Source organism: Lycorma delicatula, chromosome 2 (genome assembly GCF_047948215.1).
Source record: "Lycorma delicatula isolate Av1 chromosome 2, ASM4794821v1, whole genome shotgun sequence".
In the NCBI taxonomy this organism is placed as follows: domain Eukaryota; kingdom Metazoa; phylum Arthropoda; class Insecta; order Hemiptera; family Fulgoridae; genus Lycorma; species Lycorma delicatula.
Window position 1 is genome coordinate 183,711,051 of NC_134456.1, and position 7,888 is coordinate 183,718,938.

A 7,888-nucleotide genomic window follows, 5' to 3' on the forward strand; every position below is an offset into this window, starting at 1 on the left:
CTAATGATTAAATTCATCACAAAATCAACTGATTTTCGAAGTCGAGAGATCTAAGGTTTGAGTCCTTGTAAAGGCAGTTGTTTTTATTTGGATTTGAATGATACAATGTGAATTCCGGTGTTCTTTAGTGGAGGGGTTTCAATTAACCACACGTTTGAGGAATGGTTGACCTGAGTCTATCAGGCTACATGTTTACCAGTACATTTACACATACACTGCACTACGTCAGGCCTGGCACACACACACAGAGAAAGAGAGAGTGACCATGCAGTAGCTGGAAAACTGGTTGGAGAAAATATTTGTAAACCAAGAAGATAAGGCTATCTCGTAGTTAGTATCCTTACCTGGAATAGAATTAACGTGGTAGTATTTCCGTGTACAGATCGAGTGATCCAGGTATTCGTACCAGTAATTCTTACCGGCATTCATTCCTAGATCTGTCTTCCAACCGCTATTTGTTGTAAGGCACTAATAATTGGGCACATCTTAATCTAGTATAACTAGAATATTTATATTTTACAGTTAACATATTCCATAAGGGTTTCATCATCTTAAATTCCTTACTTTTTTGAGAAAACATGATGAATTTCAAAGAATCTAAAAATCTTTAAACTGATATGTATTGATCTTACATCATGTTATAATAATGTTAATAAATATTATAACCTTTTTAAAAATATAACTTAGTTAATTTTGCGATGAAAGAAATTCATCACTTCAATAACATTGTACATTATACATATCTTTTTAATAATGTGTACGTTGTAATCTGCTTCAACTAGTGAACAATAAGAAACCCCTCCTACGGCGCAATGAATTGAGGATTGTATGTATGACATGTAAATGAGGTGTAGTCTGGTAAGACTCAAGTCGACCATTCCTGAGACGGTGGTTAATTGAATCACAACAACCAAAGTACAGCAGTATCCACTGTCTTGTATTCAATTTTTTTTTTAAATTAAAATAACTACTTTTTTAGGATTTGAACCTTAGTACTTCGATTTCGAAAATCAGCTTTTAAATAACTGATTTGCGGGGACGAGTTAACCACTAGACCAACCCAGTGAGCTATTATATATATATATACATAATTTATTAATAACTAAGTATTTATAATGATTTTTATTTATTGAGAGAAAGATACAATTTATACAAAGTCTATGTTTTAACAAATAATATCGGTCGTGATAAAATAATGAAACTATGAAAGTAAGGTGGAGGGGGTTGAAGGTTGAATATTAGCCAATAAGTGATTGAAATAACAAAGTGAGACTAAGTACGCGTGGCAGTATCTGACATACAATTTCTTCAGTAATGTTACAATTTAGACATTAAATTTTAAACATTTTTTTCTAAAAACACTTATTTCTATCGTGTTACAAAACAGATTTTAACCGTCATTGTATTAGTCTACTAATTTTCAACAACAAAAAAAATTAATTCCTTTTTAAAATTTTACATTTTTTTGTAAAAATCTGCTCAAAACAAGTGTCAGAGTATTATTTTAGTATGATGGATACGACATATTTTGAAAAATCTTATATTAAAGAAGTTTGTTTTAACATTTATGAATTACGAAGAAATTTATCTTTTGCGATGAAATTGAGATTTTTGATGGCATTATATAGTACGAGTATTTCGATGTTATTCATGATGGTACACAATATATTTCAATATATTTAAAATTAATAATTTTATAAATTATTTTTTATAAATTTTGAGAGTGTAATTAAATCGATTCTTCGATATATAAATATTATGAGACATACACCTATTACCATTATATTGTAATCTTCTTAAAAAAGGGTTTTTTCTGAAATATGACTTAAAATTACAAAATTACAATAATAATTAAAAAATTACAAAATTATGTAAAAATCATATGATTCTGACCTTCGATAATAAAATCTTGAGGGACGATAAACATATTGCTATGCAGTATTATATTTTTATTTAATCATATCTCTCGTATCTGTAGTAGTTTTCATAAAGTTAATAAAAAATTCCTCTATAATTAAAAAAAAGAGATGGTTTTAAAATAATTAAAATGGTAAATTAATTGAAACGGTCAACTTCAGAATACGATTTATAGGACTTTCATACAATTTTCGTTTATTTCTTTTTGTATGCGCTACAACTTTTAGCATCTGCAAAAACAATATCATAGTTTTACTCATTGTGGGATACCATTCTGAAAGAATTGGTCCGAGGGATGTTATACTGATGAAATATGTAACAATGGATTTAAAGAGTAAAAGAAAATCGTTTGAAAAGAACTGATATCCTAGGAAAAGTTCCGTTCACTGTTTTTCAAATTTATTTTTTCAACTTGCTAAGTTTTAGAATTTTTCCAGTCTGTGGACCACGTGCTTCCAACACATTAACTTGAAAAACAGTGAACGGAACTTTTTCTAGTATATAAATTCTTTTCAATCGATTTTCTTTAACTCTTTAAATCCATTGTTACATATTTCATCAGTATAACATCCCTCAGACCAATTTTTTCAGAATGGTATCCCACAATGAGTAAAATTAAGAATTGTTTTTTCAGATGCTAAAAGTATGTGCAAAAACTTTGTAGCGCATATAAAAAGAAATGATTGAAAATTGTACGAAAATCTTATAAATTATATTCTGAGATTGACAATTTCAATTAATTTACAATTTTTTATTATTTCAAGATCATTTTTTTGCAATTATAAAAAAATTTTATTAATTTTGTGAAAAATACTGCAGTTACGAAAAATATGTTTAAAAATATAATACTTCATAGCAATATGCTTATAAAACGTTTAAAAAATGAAAAATCAACTATAGTGTTTGTTGTACTCTTTTCTTAAACCAACTTCAAAAAAGAGGCCGGGCCTCCGTGGCGCGAGTGGTAGCGTCTTGGACTTTCATCCGGAAGTTCCGGGTTCGAATCCCGGTCAGGAATGGCATTTCACACACGCTACAAATCATTCAGCTCATCCTCTGAAGCAATACATAACGGTGGTCCGTTAAAAAAAAAGAAAAATTTCAAAAAAGAAGGTTCTTAGTTCATTCATATACATGTATTTTTCACTTATCCAACTCGCTCATACAACGAAATGTGCACCGATTTTCAATAATTATTTCATTAATTCTAAGAGGAAATTTTTTTGTGATTTCATTATAAATTTCTTAGTAAAAAATTAAATGGTAAATATTTAAAATAAAAAATTTCATGATATTCATAGACAATATATTTTTATTAAGTTTTTCATTATTCCTTATACTAGGTTAATTTTAAAGCGTACTGAAGCTATTCTGATATCTAAAGTATTTTTTAAAAGTAAATTTTCAAGAATATTTAAAGCAAAACTAGGGGTAAAAAGGACAACATATTTCCGCATTCCGTAAAACCTTAGCTCACGTTCAATAAAAGTAACATAGGTTGTTTCACATATTCCTATTATTTTTATCAACAACCAGGTTTCTCGGTTTACCTATTTCTTTTAAACGAATTTTCTTCATAAGGGTGGATATTGTTTAAACCTACTCCTATTTTGAATTAAAATAAAACTAGCAAATTTTCCTAAAGTACACTTTCTTGAAATTAATAGAACTAATTAAAAAGTAATATTGCATTCATACTTCATTTTCAAGTCGATGGATGCTGTTGAAAGACAAACATGTGCCAATAGAATTTAATAATCATTTATACCATTAAAAATTAAATTGAAATTTTTCAATATTTATAATATATTTTTAATTAGGCCTATAAATTAATGTTTAAAAAGTTATTTTCTATAGAAAAATATTTATAATCGGTTTCTCCTGTCCAAACCTTAAGTAAATAATATGTTAAAATATCACATGAGAGAGGGCCATCCATGATGACCCCCCCCCCCATGAAAAAAAATAGTATATCACTATAATAACAATAAACATCGATGTTAATAAACATATTTATAGTAATAACTAAGATTCAGTAAATATTCATTGTGTCATAAGCACACGACACAATGAGTGAATCCTAATAAAACTTAGTTGCGTTAATACGGATTTGAATACAAACATTGGATACCGGTATACTTTGGTGGTTGGGGTTCAATTAACCACACGTCTCAGGAATGGTCGACCTGAGTCTGTACAAGACTATACCTTATCTCATTGGACCGTGGAGACGGGTTGCTTATTTTGCAGTAGTTGAACATTTTTCACATTAGGAAAGTAAAAAATAACAAAAAAATAATAATACCGGTATTTAACGTATAGGAATTGCAACATTAATCTACGTATTTGTATTTAAAAAGATTAGTTTTATTTATCACACAGTTTATTGAGTGTAACGAATTAATAAAATGATTCTATTATTTATTTGTTTATTAATTTACTAACTTTAACCATAGAAATCGCGCTATTAATTAACTTTTAATGAAATCCGTAGATTTAATATCTTTAAATATAATACAATTTAATTTCTTTATTTTTAATGGCTTAAACTGTAAGTTGATGATTACTGACATTTTTAATTGGAAAAATAAACAAGATACAGATTTACATTTCTTTAATTCAATAAATAATATAACTACCGTAAATCTATAAATTTAATCTTGTTAAAGAGTTTGTTCGTGCATTTAAACGTAAATAGTATTTGTGTAACAATATTATAAAACCCAATATTTAATTAAATGGTGTAATTAATTGATTTTATTGTTTAATCTACAAAATAGGTTTTGTTTACGTAATAATAAATTAATTATTAATAATAAACTTATCAGATTTATGTTATTAAACGTATATAATTCGATAATGATAAAATTTATTAATATTTCCAAATATATAGCCAAAAATGTACCTTTTAATAGCAACTATAAATTTTTGTAAATATTATTAATGTGATCTTTGCAAAAGATCTATTAACGATAACAAAAGCAGACTGCCATAAAGCTGTATAACTTTCGTAAAGAAATTAAATCTGGTAGTATCGAAAATTGATTTATAGATTAAAAAGAATATTTCTATTGAGCGAATAATGTTATTACTCAAGAACAATAATAAAGCTAGGAAAAAAAATGGTTTCCAAATGTAATTTTGGATGAAAATTAACTGTATTGATTAAGTTTTTGAAAAGAATTCGTTTTTTGATGAATCAGAAATAAATGAAGTTTGAGGTGAAATTCTGAATATAAAGGAGAATAAGGATAAAAACATTAAGAATGTAGGATGTAGGAGGTCGAGTGTTATTACAAAATTAGCGAAGAATGAAAAAAATTGCGTAAGATTGACTAATAATTTGTTTTATAAAGCGCATATAAAATTTTCTGCATGATTTTTGCCGATAATTAAGAAATTAGATATTCAAATATTCTTGATAAAGGTAAATAAAGCAATCCTAAAATAAGATATGAACTTTCTAAATATGTTATTCACGTGTTTCAACATTTTACATTCGCTTATTATTTATTTTATCTATTATATTTTTTTCGCTTTTATCTAAAACTACCCTGTTATTCTTAATCTATTGTAAGTTTATGCTATATAAAAAATTTATGTACCAAAAAAATGTTGATCAAATCAAATAAAGTTACTGAGAAATTTTCAAAAACCGTTTACGAATATTAGAAATGATTACTCTAGATTTACATTCAATTTTTAAGCTGTTATTAATACTAAAATATAAGAAGCTATAAATACAGATAAAAAACAATAAATAATGAACACTACATTATTTAAGTACTAATACAAAAAATACCTGTATTTCTAAAAAAATAAAAACAGAAACTAAAACTGTGAACTAAAAAAACAAAACAGAATCGACGTTGCAAATCAACTCGACGTTGCAGTCGACCTCGATGTATCTACACCGTTCTTCATTATGGTAGCAGAATATGGAATCGGGATAGTCATACCAGCCCGTTATCATGCATACTTTAGTTGTAATACCGTTGAATATTCAGTTATTTTCATGTGGTTTTTTTTTTTAAATGCATAAGTGTTGTGTGTTCATACATTCTATTTCTATTGACTTTATTGGGATTTTTCTTTTCTGTCTTATATCTTATTATAGAAATACAATATTCAAATAATACATTAATAAAAATAAAAGAATAAATAAAAAAATATTGTTTTCAGACATATAAAACTTGTTATTAATAAATCATTTTTATTATTTATAATAAATTTTAAATATAATGACAGAAATTAAAACAATTCATAGCCTTGTAATAAAATCAGTTCAGGTTTTGATTTAAAATAGTAAAATAAAAAACAATGTAAAAATATTAATCTAATGCTGTTGTAATTTTGCATAGGGATTCGGGTAGCAAAAGTGTCATTGATGACATAGATTTCCAATCAGGATTTCCATCATGTCAAACGATTCCGGTGCTGCGTAAGCCGAGAATTATCAGTAAGGAAACTTACCTTTGTCAAACAGATATGAGAATTTTCCGATGTAAGAAACCAATGATGAAACGTACCGGAAGAAGGCCGTCAGACCATCTCTCATTATTTTTTATGGAATCATGGATGTGTTGCATTTCTACGAACCGATATTTAGTCGTATCCAGAAGCAACTATTGTATAAAACTTGTCAGCATTCAACAGTTACATTTGATGTCGAAAAGTGTAGACATGTACAAAAAAATAATAGAGTTTGTCCGTGGGTACAAGCTAATTAGATACACATTTACTCGAAAGAACGAGCGTGCTTTTCGAGTAGTACTGAGAAACCTCCACTATTCAATCCAAATGACGTCATAAAGAATGAAATTGAAGAAGTATCCTAGCCCGTCATGGTGACAGAAAAGAACTCTTATTTACATTCTTGTGAACCTTTAGCCTAATGAGAACAACACGGAGGTATTCAATATGTGAGACATCGTGAACTATAGTATCATGTACTATCCTTTCGGCATGTAAAGTATGAAAACTTTCATTACAACCTCATAAATTGTATAATTATTACGTCTATTAGTTGAATAATCTATTCAAAATTTTTTTCCCGTGAGTCGGAGAAACTCCATTTACGGGCAAAGTGTCGGGCTTGCTAACAGGTTTCGCAGGATGGCATTAAAAGTGCGTATGTATGCCTGCGCCCTACCGACTAAATCTCCTATCTCACCAGCTCCCCTCACGAGGCGGACCCGCGATTAAGAATTACACAGAGTTCTGGGAGGTGTCTTCGAACTCGCCGGTAGAATCTTACTGTTTGATTGCCTGCCTCTAACCCCTGTGGTGGGGTTACCAGGTCCGACTATGTCGTCCTTGTTCCCCTACCGCAGGAGCCGGGACTCGGTCTTAATGCCTTTCTCTGAGACATCCCAACAGAAGGCGTCCCAGTAGGGATTGTGGACTTTTCTACTTTTATTATCTGGGATCCATCTTATTTTGTTATTAAACATTAAGGTTCAATACCAAACATCGGGGTACATTATAGTTTATAAAAAGTTTTAGGCTAGTTATACGTTATAACTAAATTTAGCATGCGACCGTTTCAAATTTAAGAAAAGTGGAGATTCTACTTTGAACGAATAATCACTCTTTTTAATCTTTTAAGATTCATCGTTAATATATTGACGTAGAATAAAAAAATAAATAAAATGTGCACTTTACTTCTGGTTCTTTAAAAGTGGAAAATTAGAATTTAAATTTTAGAAGATGATTAGAAGGTAATAGAAGATGATTACCATGAATAAAAAGGTCAGTAACTGGTTTTTTATGATAAATTTACGATTTTGCCCTTTTTTAATTCTTAGATTTTCTCTTTTCAGTATATTTATTTAAGTACTACGTTACTTCTGTTTCTGATTTAATATTAAACCATTTTTTTTTTAAAATCGAGAGATATTTACAGAAAATATTATTTTGATGGTTGAATGTCTTTAAGCCCCGTAAGATTCAAGTTAAAATTCCTTCCTGG